General features: G+C 44.2%; 1 non-coding gene across 1 annotated transcript; it reads right to left on the minus strand.

Annotated features, from left to right (window-relative positions):
* Positions 1-9,848: 9,848 nt before the first annotated feature.
* Positions 9,849-9,967, minus strand: LOC145410892 (5S ribosomal RNA). Its single transcript, XR_013899343.1, has one exon. It is a non-coding gene; the product is annotated as a 5S ribosomal RNA (ribosomal RNA).
* Positions 9,968-15,953: the final 5,986 nt, after the last annotated feature.

Here is a 15,953-nt window from a genome sequence, read left to right on the forward strand (position 1 = left end):
ACCAGAACCAAGGTGTGAATTAACAGTGAAACAGTGAATTTGAGTAGGCGGCCAAACAGTGATGGCAGTGCCCACCTATACACGTGTGACTCGGCCCCCAATAGCATAGCTTCCACCTAAGACCAATAAAGTGTGCTGCCCACACTAAGCATGATATAGACTTCCCACGAAGCGACAGTGATTGGTTTCTCTGCCCACTGTCCCCCATGCTGACTAGTGGTTTCTCTGCCCACTGCCCCCTGTGCTGACTAGTGGTTTCTCTGCCCACTGCCCCCCATGCTGACTAGTGGTTTCTCTGCCCACTGCCCCCCGTGCTGACAAGTGGTTTCTCTGCCCACTGCCCCCCATGCTGACTAGTGGTTTCTCTGCCCACTGCCCCCCATGCTGACTAGTGGTTTCTCTGCCCACTGCCCCCAGTGCTGACTAGTGGTTTCTCTGCCCACTGCCCCCCGTGCTGACTAGTGGTTTCTCTGCCCACTGCCCCCAGTGCTGACTAGTGGTTTCTCTGCCCACTGCCCCCCGTGCTGACTAGTGGTTTCTCTGCCCACTGCCCCCAGTGCTGACTAGTGGTTTCTCTGCCCACTGCCCCAGTGCTGACTAGTGGTTTCTCTGCCCACTGCCCCCTGTGCTGACTAGTGGTTTCTCTGCCCACTGCCCCCAGTGCTGACTAGTGGTTTCTCTGCCCACTGCCCCCCGTGCTGACTAGTGGTTTCTCTGCCCACTGCCCCCAGTGCTGACTAGTGGTTTCTCTGCCCACTGCCCCCAGTGCTGACTAGTGGTTTCTCTGCCCACTGCCCCCAGTGCTGACTAGTGGTTTCTCTGCCCACTGCTGACTAGTGCACTGTTCACTTTATTCCCAATATTGTCCCAATAGTATCCCGTGCGATACTGCTTCCCATGATCTCTACATATAACTTATAATTGCCCAGATTCCTGTTCTCGTGACATCTACCTGTTCCACATATACAATGTCAATACACGTGTAAGATTGTTGCAATGAGTTTTTGTGTCCTGCCTCTCTCTTATTTGTCTAAGCTCCGGTCTAGAAAGGGAACCCAGCTACACACTAGGTGTTAGAGGGACAGGAAGCTGACGCTAAAACACCCAGCATAACAATAATAATTCATCCATCCATCCATCATCCAATCCTACATTGCCCCATGAGGAGCATAGGAACCCTGTGCTGGGCAAGTGGTCCTGACATTTAAGATGAGAGTGACCAGCTTCACTCATCCCTGAGTGGCATTATGTGAGCAATAAACCCCAACCACCCCTTGGTTATAAACCTGCACCGGCTCAATCCGATTGGAGCGCCATAATTACCCACCAAACGACAAGGCGCCAAAATTTGGCTATATGGTTACCACCCAGCGAAGTAAATGGTTTCCTGGTGTACAGGAAACCATTTGGCTTGTCACTCAGTGTAGAGTCACCCACAGGCAGATGGTAGAGGAAAGATTGAAGGAAACAATGATAGAAGAGGGAGTGTAAAGTCACCTGAAGGCAGAAGGACGAGGAAGGAATGAAGGAAAGACAAAAGGGGATGGAAGGAAATAAGGATGGAGGAGAGGAAAGAGCAGACACCCAAGAGCAGCACTACACTAAGTGAGTGGATGGTGGGAGCCCCCACCTGCCACCAATAATAATAATATTAATAATAATAATAATAAGAAGAAGAATATATAATAATAGTAATAATAATAATAATAAATAATAACAATAACAAAAATCTATGACAAGGCTAGGAGCCACTTACCATGTGAGTACCACAGAAGGCATGTTGGAAGTTGTTAAAAGGGACCTGGTTGTAACAGTGGTGACGCGACACAGAAAATTACACAGCACTTGTGTCTCTATAATGAACTTGGACGGCAGGCCTAGATCTGTATACCTGTGGAGGGGAGACACTGGTAATTATTTATCTATCTATCTATCTATCTAACTATGTCTATCTACCTATCTATCTACAGTATCTATCTATCTATCACCTATCTATAGCCAGACGTCTTAATTCCATAAGGGGTGGCCACAAACCAATCCCCTCCATGTCACCCTGTCCCCTGCTATTTCCCAGCCCTCCCCCCAACTTACACCCCCCTCTCATATACCTCTCTACTCCATCCCATCCTCAGTCTTCCCCTCCCTCCACCTCTCCGACATATATCTTCTAGTTAGTCTCTCACTCTCCATCCCCCCTGACTCACACACCCCTCTACTCCATCACTCCGTCTCATCCTCGGTCTTCCCCTCCCTCCACCTCTCTGACATACATCTTCTAGTTAGTCTCTCACTCTCCATCCCCCCGGACTCACACCCCTCTCTCATATACCTCTCTACTCCATCACTCAATCTCATCCTCAGTCTTCCTCTCCCTCTCTCCCCCCCCTCTACCTCATAAACATACACTCTCCTAGTTAGTCTCTCACTCTAAGTTTAGTTCAACCAGAATCAATAGCAATATATAAACACAGTAGAGTTCATGTATACTCTCTCTCTCTCATTCCATCCAATTCAATTTTGTCTCATAACCTCACATTTTCTCTCCCTTCCTATCCCCTTCCTTCTTTACCACTCCTCTCTCTCTCTCTCTCTCATTCCTTCCAATTCAATTTTGTCACAAACTCACATTTTCTCTCCCTTCCTATCCTCTTCCTTCTTCACCACTCCTCTCTCTCTCTCTCATTCTTTCCAATTCATTTTCTCTCTTCCCTTCCCTTGCCATCCTCTTCCTCACTCCTTCCCACCTCTCTCTCTCTTTCTCCCTCTCTCTCTCATTCTTTCCAATTCATTTTCTCTCTTCCCTTCCCTTTCCATCCTCTTCTTTTCTCACTCCTTCCTGACTCTCTCTCTCTCTCTCCCGTTTCATTTTCGTTTTCGTTTTTAAAGGCTCCAACATGCTTGCATGTGTCGGCCTTGGTCACCTAATGGCGGCTCTCCACGCTGCACGATCCATTGCAGCCTCCCTGTTCAGTCCCTTAACCCTGAGGTCACACTTAATGACCTCGTCCCATGTCTTTCTCGGTCTACCCCTCATAACCCCACCCCCAATATTAACACTTCTCACCTTCCTCACCCAATTATCATCCCCCATCCTCTCCACATGTCCAAACCATCTCACTCTACCTCTCCTCATCACAACACCAATACACTCCAGTCCCAACCTACCTCTCAACTCTTCCATTGTAAACTCAGCCCCTCCAGGCCTTGGACGCAGGGACGCACTACACATCCACCTAATCATTGTCACTTCTGTACGTCTGAGCCGGCGAATATCCTCCTCCTTCACTGCCCAGGTCTCACTGCCATATAGCATTACACTCCTAATACATGCTGCATACAAAGACCCCTTAGCACGTAGGGAGAGTCCTCTTAATGTCAGGAGAGGCAACAGCTCCCTGAACTTCTTCCAACCACTTCTCACCCTAGCCACAGAGCTGCTCCAGCCCCACCTCCAGCACACAACATGTCTCCCAAGTAACAGAACTCTTCCACACACTCAAGAGATTCACCAGCAAGTTCAATCCTTTCACGTCTGACAATCTCCACCTGCTCACCCCGACATGCTGTACACATAAAATCAGCATTATCTCGCAGTCTACCTCTGATACCACTACATCTCTTATGCACCCATTTATCACAAACACCACACAAGATGGAATTACTTCCCACACTCTTGTGGCAAACTGCACATGGCCACTCTCCCTCGTCTTTGACAGTACTGCCACCAACCCTAGATATCATCACTTTTGTTTTATCTGCATTTACCCTTAAGCCCTTGTGCCCCATACCATCTCTCCACTTCCTAAACCTTTCCTCCACTTCCCTTTTGCTCTCTGCAATCAACACCAAATCATCAGCATACAACAACTCCCACAGAAGTCCGTTTCTAAAGTCACGTGAAAGGGCTTCAAGTACCATGATAAGCAACATGGGACTCAAAACTGACCCCTGATGCACACCAACATTCATGGAAAACTCATCACTCAAATCTCCATTCACTCTCTCATTCTTTCCAATTCATTTTCTTTCTTCCCTTCCCTTCCCATCCTTTACCTTCCTCATTCCTTCCTACCTCTCTCTCTCTCATTCCTTCCAATTCATTTTCTCTCTTCCCTTCCCTTCCCATCCTCTTCCTCACTCTTTCCTCCCCCCCCATTCCTTCCTACCTCTCTCTCTCTCATTCCTTCCAATTCATTTTCTCTCTTCCCTTCCCTTCCCATCCTCTTCCTCACTCTTTCCCCCCCCCCCTCTCTCTCTCTCTCTCTCTCTCATTCCTTCCAATTCATTTTCTCTCTTCCCTTCCCTTCCCATCCTCCTCCTTCCTACCTCTTTCTCTCTCTCTCATTCCTTCCAATTCATTTTCTCTCTTCCCTTCCCTTTCTATCCCCTTCCTTCCTGCCTCTCTCTCTCTCTCTCTCTCAGCTGTGTTGCAGCATCAGTAATATCTGCGGCTGTTCCCACACCCAACTGTTGACAGAAGGTAGTTGTAGCAGCTCTTGTGTCTCCGCCTCCACCACAACACCACTGGCCAGAGGGAGAGAAAATTGGAGAGAGCGGCAAAAATAAAATAAATCATCATCATCATCGTCATCGTTATCTTCATTTTCATCATCATAATCATCATCATCTATAATCATCATCATCATCAACATCGTCTCATCATTATTTCTTCACAATACAATGATGACCAATGCAAATACCACACATTCCACTATCTATCTATCTGTCTATTTATCTATTGCCAGACACCTTAATACTGTAAGGAACAGCCACAAATAAATCACCTCCATGTCACCTTATCCTCTGTCATTTAGCTGCACTGCCTCCAACTGATATCCCCCTCTCTCATATATCCCCACTCCAGCCCTCCACCTCATCCTTGGTCTCCCTCTCCTCTCCCCTTCCACAGATAGACAGATAGATGGACAGACAGTTGAAGTCTTTATAAACAATACAATACAAATATGGCGCTAGTCACAAAGAAGTGCTAGCCAAGAAACCAATGACTTTTTCTGCCACTGAGCTACATAAGTATGAAAATCTGGGCCAAGTTAAGGTGAAAGGAGTATAGTAAGAGGTGTAAGGTCTGTGTGGTTTATGTCTATCTATCTATCTATTGCCAGACGCCTTAATCCCATACAGATGGCCACGAACAAATCACCTCCACGTCGTCCTCTCCCTCGCCATTTCACTGTCCTGCTTCCAGCTCACGCCCTCCTCTCTCATATACCTCTCCACGCCATCTCAATCTCCACCTCCCCCTCCCCCCCCTCCACCTCCCTCACATACACTCTCCTCATTAGTCTCTCACTCTCCATCCTCTCCACATGACGAAACCACCTCAGTGCGTTTCTGCTGATGCTTCCTATGACATCCACATCCACATCCACATCACATCGCTCCTATATATCCTTATTTATCAGTCTGTCTCTCCATTGTGACTCCACATGCACCTCACTCACATACATTCTCCTCGTTAGTCTCTCACTCTCCATCCTCTCCACATGGCCAAACCACCTCAGTGTGTTTCTCCTAACGCTTCCTATCACATCCACACCACAACGCTCCTTCACTGATCTAACACATCTTTCATAAATAATTCCTTCTGGAGTTATATCAACTCCCAATACAAAAAAAATACCATGGCATTGTTTTAATTTTACAAACCTCCCTAGCATCTCTTCCTTGGTGATTTATTTTATACACTACACATTAATATCTCTCATCATCTAAGTCTCTTCTAAGTCTCCTTCCCTCTTATTTTTTCCTCGTTTTCCTGAACATATGTCCTATCACTCTTTTATCTATCTGACTATATCACAACGCCATAATCAGGTAAGGGGTGGCCATTTGTCTTTGAGTTAGTTGTTTTACGGGGAGGGGCACTAACCCTCCACCAACCCACTTGTTGACACATAGGGAACACATATGGTCTGGTTATATGGTTACCACCCAGCGTTGTAAACGGTTTCCTGGCTTACAGGAAACCATTAGGCTTGTCACTCAATGTAAAGCCATCTGAAAAGGAAAGAATAGTAAAAAGCGACAGGAAAAATGGGAGGAATAGGAAGAGAGGAGGACAGACACAGAAAATGAATGAAAAAAGTGAAGGAAGAGGTAGGCAGCACTACATCAAGTGAGTGGATGATGGTGAAAAATATGAAGAGAGGAGGACAGACACAGAGAAAGAATGATAAAGGTGAAGAAGTAGGCTGCACTACATCAAGTGAGTAAATGATGGTGAGAAATAGGAAGAGAGGAGGACAGACACAGAAAAAGAATGATAACGTTAGAGAAGGAAGCAGACAGCAATACATCAAGTGAGTGGATGATGGTGAGAAATAGGAAGAGAGGAGGACACACACAGAAAAAGAATGATAACGTTAGAGAAGGAAGCAGGCAGCATTACATCAAGTGAGTGGATGATGGTGAGAAACAGGAAGAGAGGAGGACAGACAGAAAAAGACTGATAAAGGTAAAGGAAGAAGTAGGCAGCACTACATCAAGTGAGTGGATGATGTGAGAAACAGGAAGAGAGGAGGACAGACAGAAAAATACTGATAAAGGTGAAGGAAAAAAGAAGTTGCAGTACATCAAGTGAGTGGATGATAGTCAGCAGCAGCTACCACCAACACACATGCAGTACAGTTTATAATACCTGATGACCAGTGTACCAGGTATATATGGAGGCAGTGGTACCAACTCAGTGAAGTATCTGGCCCTGCTGTCTCATTACAAAGTCTTCTCCTGGAATAACCTCGTCTCATCCTCAAAGTCTTCTCCTGGAATAACCTCGTCTCATCCTCAAAGTCTTCTCCTGGAATATCCTCGTCTCATCCTCAACGTCTTCTCCTGGAATAACCTCGTCTTGTCCTCCAACTCACGTGCTATCCTTGTCACATTCTCCAGCTCACACTGCCATTATTGGATCTGTAGTAAAGGGAATAAAACATCATCCTTTCTGCCCTGATATGGTTAAGGATGCTCCCTAACACCTTTTCTCAAGTAATCTGTTTTGCTTGCTACACCTTACTGGCCCCTTCTGTGGTTGTTTCTGCATAAAGCTCCCTAACACATTTTCCTAAGTGATTTATTTTGCTTATTACACTTTGCCGTCCTCTTCTGTGTTACTTAAGTCACTGTAATATCACCATACTCTGCATACAGCTCCCTAACACATTTTCCTAAATGATTTATTTTGCTTATTACATCTTGCAATCCTCTTCCTTTTTACTTAAATCATTCTAATATCACCAAACTCTGCATACAGCTCCTTAACACCTCTTCCCAACTGATTTATTTTGCTTATTCCATCTTGCCATCCTCTTCTGTGCTACATAAATTATTCAAATATCACCATATTGCATAAATAACATACAAAATTATATTAGCCAGCCATATCCAAAAATAAATCAATACGGAAGAGGTGTTAGGGAGCTTCCTTAACAACCAAGAAAACCAGCTATTCAAGTCCTCTTTCATCCACTTACATTTTTTTCAAGAAAGAAGGAACCAAAGGCCAGAAGCTTTTTTTTTTCCTATACTGATATACTGACTGTTTTTGTATAACATATCCATATTATCCACTCACTTGATGTAGTGTTGCCTACTTCTTCCTCAGCCTTTATCATTTTTTTTTTTTTCTGTGCCTGTCCTCCTCTCTTCCTATTTCTCCCATCTTTCCTGTCACTTCTTATTGTTTTTCTTTCCTTTACAGGTGGCTTTACATTGAGTGACAAGCCAAATGGTTTCCTGTCAGCCAAGAAACCATTTACAACGCTGGGTGGTAACCATACAACCAAACCATACGTGCTCCCTACGTGTCAGCAAGTGGGTTGGTGGAGGGTTAGTGCCCCTCCCTGTAAAACAACTAACTCAAAGTCAAATGGCCACCCCTTAAGGGATTATGGCGTCTGGCGATAGATAGACAGATAGATCCACATTATACAGCCATGTCCTGTTATACCAGTGGAATATGTTAATGAGGATTGTTGGATGGCAAAAACTGGTATGATGGAGTGAAAACTGGTATAACACAATGAAAATACCAGAGCAAAAGCTGGTATGAGTGAAAAACAGGGTAGTGAAAACTGGTATAATGGAGTCAAACATAGGATAATGAAAACTAGTATAATGGAGTGAAGTAATCCGTTAATTATCCGACGTAATAAAGCCAAAGGTGTGTCAGGATAGTGGCAATGTCCAAATAATGACCAATATTCCCCCTACTATACCAAGACCCTACATATACCCAACCTCCAACCTATACCTAACCTATTTGTACAGTACCTAGGCTTAATTTGCTAGTGTTTTCCTGTCATTCAGCCATATTTAGACAAAACACACACAGGAATATCAAAAATAATTTTTAACACCAAGAAAACCATGAAAAAAAAAAAAACACTGAACACCCCCAACCCCCTAGCTATACACTACTGTATGTACAGTAGCCCTGCTAATTTTGGCACAGTGTTCAGGTCATTCTGCCACACTGAGACATCAAAACACACAGCAATATCCAAAGTAATGCTACACAATGCACAAACAACAAAAATCCACGAAAAAACTGAAGATGGTTGGAAAATCAGTTATCTTTGTGACAGCTGCTGCTGGTGCACACACAAAAATTCCATGGCCAAATATGCCACCAGAAATTGGTTATATTGGTATGAATGATATACCACCATCTCTGCTGGTGTTTATACTGTATAATTAGCTAATAAAAACACAGAAAACTGATGAGTTCAATAACAAAACCGCTGTGAGAATAAATGGTGTTCAAGAGTAAAACTTACCTTCAAATAACTTCCCACCATCCAACATACCTTCAAATAACTTCCCACCATCCCAGTGCAAAATTTTCCCTGCACCTTCCATGAGTTAAGCATAAGTCTAGCTGCAGAATTTCATGAGCTTTCTTGTGGATTTCACAAAATTCTGATACAACCAGTAGTATTCAAATAAACTGCCAAAAATTTTAAAAAGTCACGGGTCAGTGCTTTCAGTGCAAAGAAGGGGAGGGACTGAGGGAGTGAAGGGGGAGCTGGGATGCCAGGCTAGCAAGGCAAGGAGCACAGCAGGGTATGGAGGAGGGACAGGAGGGGGGGAGAAGCAAGGCGTGGGTAGGATTTTCACCCTTCTGTCACGAGGCAGATGGGTGCTTTCACCTGACTTGTGGCTTGTGATTTGTCTTACACGTGCATTCGCCCTTGGGAAACACAACTCCCTGTGAATGGGTGAGTTTAGACGTTTGGTGTAGAGAAGGATGGGCACTTTCACCTGACTTGTGGCTTGGGTCTCTGTTAGACGCGCGGTGGCAGTTGGAAAAGGCTAATCCCAGTGGCTGTGCAACATTGGACATTCAGTGGGGATGCGTACAGACATTTTGACACTGCTTGTGGGTTGTGGTCAGTATTACTCGGGTAGTGGAAGTTCATAGGGAGTGATGGGACCAGCATGTGACTTTGACCATTCACTACAGGGGTGGATGGACATTTTAGCTCTGGTTGTGGGTTACAGCCTATATCCCCCTTACAGATGGAGCCCAGCGGCAATAATACCAAATGTTTGAACATGTTGGCTGGCCGGCCGAAGTTCTCGGGGACTTTTACGTCCGGATAATAGCAAGTAAATTCAGATATTGGTGTAATAGAGCCAAGGCCCAGTATCCAAATCATGGACAGGTCCAAATACTCCACATCCGGATAAGTGAGAGATTACTGTATATTTTTTTCATTCATTCATTGCCAGACGCCATGTATCCCAGACGGGGTGGCCAAGGGCTTAGAGTTAATTGTTTTACAGGGAGGGGCACTAATCCTCCACCAACCCCACTTGACACGTAGGGATGCCAACAGCATCTGGTGTTCCCAAGCGGTCACCCATCCAAGTACTAACCAGAGCCAACGTTGCTTAACTTCGCTGATCGAACGGGAAGCGGTGTACTCAACGTGGTATGGCCGTTATATATATACAGTATATATATATATATATATATAATTTTTTTTTATAAATAACAGAATGGAGGAAGGAAAAACAAATGGGTAAAAAAAAAAAAAAAAAAAAAAATCCATACACCAGATTACTGGTGTCCTCTGTTCATAAAATATCTGTAACAATTAGACTTGAACAGTTGTGGGTTGAAATTTGGAGGAAAACAACTCTGGGGAAGCGAGTTCCAGAGAGATGCAGTTTGGAGAATGAAAGAATTCTGATAGGCAGAAGTTCTGCAATATGGTTGAGTGACATTCCAGTCATGAGCGCTACCAGATGCCCGTGTAGCACGAGGGAAGGCATAGAGAGGTGGGTATATATAAAATTTATTTATAAAATTTATATATATATATATATATATATATATATATATATATACAGTAAACTCTTGATTTCCCATCTCGGAAATACCCAGCATACGACATTATTTGGCGTAGCTAACACCTGAATTGAAATGGTATCAGGCACAAAGCATAAAAATTGAGTCTTTGACACTACCCAGCATGAAGGACCCTTGCTTCTGGCTAATACCATATTATTACCCTGCATGAGACAGTTGTTGTCATCAAACATCCAGCCACAAAAAAAAATAAATAAATTTAAAAAAAAAAAAATAATAATAATAATAAATAAATAAATTAAATACACAAAACGAATAGGGTTATACTGTACATGTACTGTAATCTGAAAGGAAGGGAGGGAGATAACTTATGGTAAAAATATGGTTAGGGTAAATGACCCTGCTGGCATCACCAAATTTGAGTCTAAATTGCCCATTCTCAGCTTGAATATTGCTCACCCTTGTGGAGTGGATGTGGGAAGGTTGCACTAAAGCAACTAGACAAAATTCAGAACAAAGCTGTTGGAATTATTAATAACTCTGCTATTACAAATGAACTACCTCCCCTACAGGTAAGAAGGAATGTTGCCTCCCTTGCATTATTTTACAGATACTTTTATGGCAAATGCTCAGACGAAGTTGCATCCATTGTGCCACCTCTCCATGCCTTCCCCCCATTACATGGACATCTGGTAGTGCTCATGGCTGGAATGTCACACAGTCATATTGCAGAACTTCTACCTATCAGAAATTTATTATTCTCTGAACTGCATCTCTCTGGAACTCGCTTCCCCAGAGTTGTTTCCCTCCAAGCTTCAACCCACAGCTGTTTAAATCCAACTGTTACAGATATTTTATGAATGGAGGACACCAGCAATCAGGAGTACGGATTATTATTTTTTTAATTCATTTTTCCTTCCTCTGTTCTATTATTTAAAAAAAATCTTATATCATTGTTTCTTGTATAGTGGATGTCTGTATAACAGAACCTGCCTGCCTGCCTTCCTTCCTTCCCTTCATCCTTCCTTCCACCCATCCTTCCCTTCTCGCACCACTGGTCTCCAGTATAGCAGATGCTCATATAACAGAACCCCCCTTCCTTCCTTCCTTGCACCTGTATCCATCCTTCCTTCCTTTCTTTCCTCCTTCTTTCCTTCCACCCATCCTTCCCTTCTCGTATAACTGGTTTCTTGTACAGTGGATGCTCATATAACAGAACCCGGCTTCCTCCCTTGCATCCCTCCCTTCTTCCTTCCTTGCACCTGCATCCAGCCATCCCTCCTTCGTTCCATCCTTCCCTCCTTGTATCATCAGTTTCTCATATCTAACAGCACACACCAGTCTTCCTTCCATCCTTCATGCTTTTCAATCTATTTTTAATCATCATTTTTGTTGGATTATTCTTTTCCGCCATAGGAAGGAGTAAAAAACAGCAAAATACAGTAAATGCTTAATCTAACAAATAATTCAGCCAACCCCCATTCCATTACCTCAAATTTTCCACTAAATCAAGTTCCATAACCAAGGCTCAGTATACTGGAAAATTTTCCGGTATTTTGAGCTATTTTCTGCTAAATCCTTGAAACCAACGGTGTGGCCGAGTTGCTGAGAATGTGCACCCAAACCCAGCAAACTATGCTGACTCTCACTGCTACACACAGCTGTCTGAACCCATAATTAACACCCCCAGGAATGCTTTACCGTGTACAGAATTTCTATCTATCTATCTATTGCCAGACGCCATAATCCCGTAAGGGGTCGCCATTTGTCTTTATTTCTTTTATGGGGAGGGGCACTAACCCTCAACCAACCCACTTGTTGACACGTACAGAGCACGTATGGTTTGGTTATATGGTTACCACCCAGCGTTGTAAATGGTTTCTTGGCTTACAAGAAACCATTTGGCTTGTCACTCAATGTAAAGCCACCTGTAAAGGAAAGACAAGCAATAAGAAGTGACAGGAAAGATGGGAGAAATAGGAAGAGAGGAGGACAGACACAGAAAAAGAATGATAAAGGCTAAGGAAGAAGTAGGCAGCACTACATCAAGTGAGTGGATGATGGTCGCCACCACCTACCACTAAAAATGGTTGCCAAAAACAGAGTTATCCTCAATTAAGGGATATTTCCTGTTTTACACGGCAAAAATACCGGAAAAAAAATTGTAGTTATCACGGGCATCAGCTACATTGGAGTTCGTTAAATTAGGTACTGATTCTACTGTATGTCACTGCCAAAATATTATCATTAAAAAAAAAATCAAAATATGGAATTCTTTAACCTGACAAAAAAAAAAAAAAAAAAAAAAAAAAGTGTGAGGTTCATTGTTTAAAATTCTGGTCAAAAGAATCACATGAGCAAAAAAAACGGAAGCCATAACACAACACAAATTCAAATATGGCCACAGACGAGAAACTTACCACAATTTGTGTATTTTCCACCTGCAATATTTTTTGGACCACATGGAGAGGATGAAGAGCGAGAGACTGACTAGGAAAGTGTATGTGAGTGAGGTGGAGGGGAGGGGAGGAAGGGGGAGACCAAAGATGAAATGGAGGGATGGAGTGGAGGGGTATATGAGAGAGGGCGGTGTGAGTTGGGAGCAGGGCAACATGGAGGCGATTTGTTTGTGGCCACCCCTTATGGGATTAAGGCTTCTGGCAATGGATGGATAGATGAAGTGCATTCAAGTACTTAAGTAGTGTGATGAGTAAGGATGGAACTTTGGGGGATGAAGTGCGTGAAAGGGTACAGCAGAGAAAGAAGGTTGTTGGTTCACTGAAAGCAGTGATGAGAAATAGGGAGGTGAGTATGGAAGTTAAGAAGTCACTGCATGATAGTATTGTGATCCCTACCCTGACGTATGGAAGCGAAGCGTGGACCTTGCAAGAGGGGAACAAGCAGTGGAAATGAGTTACTTGAGAGGAACATGTGGAGGGACAGGTTGACGAATGAAGAAGTGAAGGAACGTTGTGGGGTGGATGTGGATGTGGTTGAGAAGATTAGGAGAAATACACTGAGGTGGTTTGGACATGTGGAGAGAATGAAGAATGAAAGACTGACTAAGAGGGTGTATGTAGGTGAGGTGGAGGAAGCGAGAGGGAGGGGTAGACTGAGGATGAGGTGGAGGGATGGAGTTGAGAGGTATATGAGGGAGGGGAGAATGAGCTGGGGGGAGGGCAGTCAAATGGCAGGTGACAGAGAGACTTGGAGGTGTTTTGTCTGTGGCCACCCTTTGCAGGATTAGGGCGTTGGGCTACAGATAGATAGATAGTGTGCAGAAAGTGAGACGTGTGTGGCATGTGTCAGGAGTGCGATGCTGTATGGTGGTGAGACCTGGGCAGTATAGGAAGAGGATATTCGCAGGCTCAAATGTACAAAAATGACAATAGTTAGGTTGACGTGCAGTGCATCCTTGAGTGCAAGTCCTGGAGGGGCTAGGTTTATGATGGAAGACTTGAGAGGCAGGATGGGACTGGAGTGTACTAGTGTTGTGATGAGGAGGGGTAGATTGAGATGGTTTGTGCAGAGAAGGGGTAGATTGAGATGGTTTGTGAAGAGGAGGGGTAGACTGAGATTGTTTGTGCAGAAGAGGGGTAGACTGAGATGGTTTGTGCAGAGGAAGGGTAGACTGAGATGGTTTGTGCAGAGGAGGGGTAGATTGCGATGGTTTGTGAAGAGGAGGGGTAGATTGAGATGGTTTGTGCAGAGGAGGGGTAGACTGAGATGGTTTGTGCAGAGGAGGGGTAGACTGAGATGGTTTGTGCAGAGGAGGGGTAGACTGAGATGGTTTGTGCAGAGGAGGGGTAGACTGAGATGGTTTGTGATAAGGAGAGGTAGATTAACACTACACCGGGCCAGCCTTGTGTAACTTTTCTACCCCATCTCCGGCCAGGGGATGTTTCCAATAAAGTACTTATGCATGTCTGCTGTGTTCACCAAATTGTTGTGCCGTGTATTTGACCCATGAAATATCGAGAGAAAAAAAAAAAAAGACGTGCCGTTGCAACACTGGCCCAGAATTGGTTGGCCAATAAATGAGGCATCAGTGAGTCACTGGCTGGGAACAGTGTTAAGATGGTTTGGGCATGTGGCGAGGTGTGTCAAGATGGTTTGGGCAGGTGGAGAGGTGTGTTAAGATGGTTTGGGCATGTGGAGAGGTGTGTTAAGATGGTTTGGGCATGTGGAGAGGTGTGTAAAGATGGTTTGGGCATGTGGAGAGGTGTGTTAAGATGGTTTGGGCAGGTGGAGAGGTGTGTTAAGATGGTTTGGGCATGTGGAGAGGATGCATTACAACTGGATGCTGAAAGTGACAAGTGTGGAAACTGGGGATTAGGCTGAGACAGGCAGACTGAAAAAGACATGGGACGAGGTCATAGTGTGTGGCTTCAGGGATGAGGCACGGAATAGGGAGGCTGCCAGAGGTTGAGCAGTGTGGGAGGTGTCATTAGGTGACCAAGGCTGGTGTATGCGTGTTGGGGCATTTATAAATGAAACAAAACAAATGATAATTCACCCCTTCCTTGGTGCAGGTGGGGGGACGGTTCATAGGGAAGATATCCATATGTTTTGAAATTTTATGATGGTGAGTTAACGTGAAAAAAATATATACATATAATTTCATGGTTTTCTAGAATATATTTTGAGTTGGGCAATTTGGGGGTTTCACTTTTCTGAGTTATGCACAGGCCCCCCTCCCCCCCAGTTAAGTAACTGCTGCTAGTTCATTTTTTTAAGGAGAAGGGGTTCAAATGAAAGATTCCTATGTTTTTCAATGGATAACTGATGGTCATTTTTGTCAGATATGTTTGTTTTTTGTCACAACAGGGGAAATAGGGGTTGTAAATGGCAATATAAGGCATTTCTGATAAAAATGACCAGCATAAAAGTTTCCAACAAAAATGACCATCATCAAAATTTCTGAAAAAAATTCTATCTATTTACATACGCCTTAATCCTGTAAGGGGTAGCCACAAACAAATCCCCTCCATCTTGCCCTGTCCACAACCATTTCACTGCCCTGCCCCCAGCTCACCCCCTCCCCTCTCATATACCTCTCCACTCCATCCCTCCATCTCATCCTTGACCTCTCATCCCCTCTCCCCCTTCCACCTCACTCACATACACTCTCCTTATCAGTCTCTCACTCTCCATATGACCAAACCACCTCAGTGAGTTCCTCCTAACGCTTCCTATCACATCCACATCAACACCACAACGATCCTTTATATCCTCATTCGTCAGCCTGTCTCTCCATGTGACTCCACAGGCTACTCTTAAATAACTCATTTCCACTGCTCTCACTCTTGACTTGTGTCCTTCCAACAATGTCCAAGCTTCACTTCCGTACGTTAGAGTTGGTATCACAATACTGTCATGCAGTAACTTTTTCACTTCCATCTCACATCCCTGTTTCTTATCACTGCTTTCAAAGAACCAGCAACCTTTCTTCCCTGCTATACCCTTTCAAGCACTTCACCCTCCAAACCTCCATCCTTACTCATCACACTACCCAAGTACTTAAACGTACTCACATTTTCCAATTCCTCACCATCCAACCTCGCTGTACATTCACTGCCTTCACCTCTCTCAAAGACCATCACTTTACTCTTCCCTACAT

The sequence above is a fragment of the Coenobita brevimanus genome, chromosome 86 (genome assembly GCF_032717465.1).
Source record: "Coenobita brevimanus isolate Jiangsu-jjx chromosome 86, ASM3271746v2, whole genome shotgun sequence".
Lineage (NCBI taxonomy): Eukaryota > Metazoa > Arthropoda > Malacostraca > Decapoda > Coenobitidae > Coenobita > Coenobita brevimanus.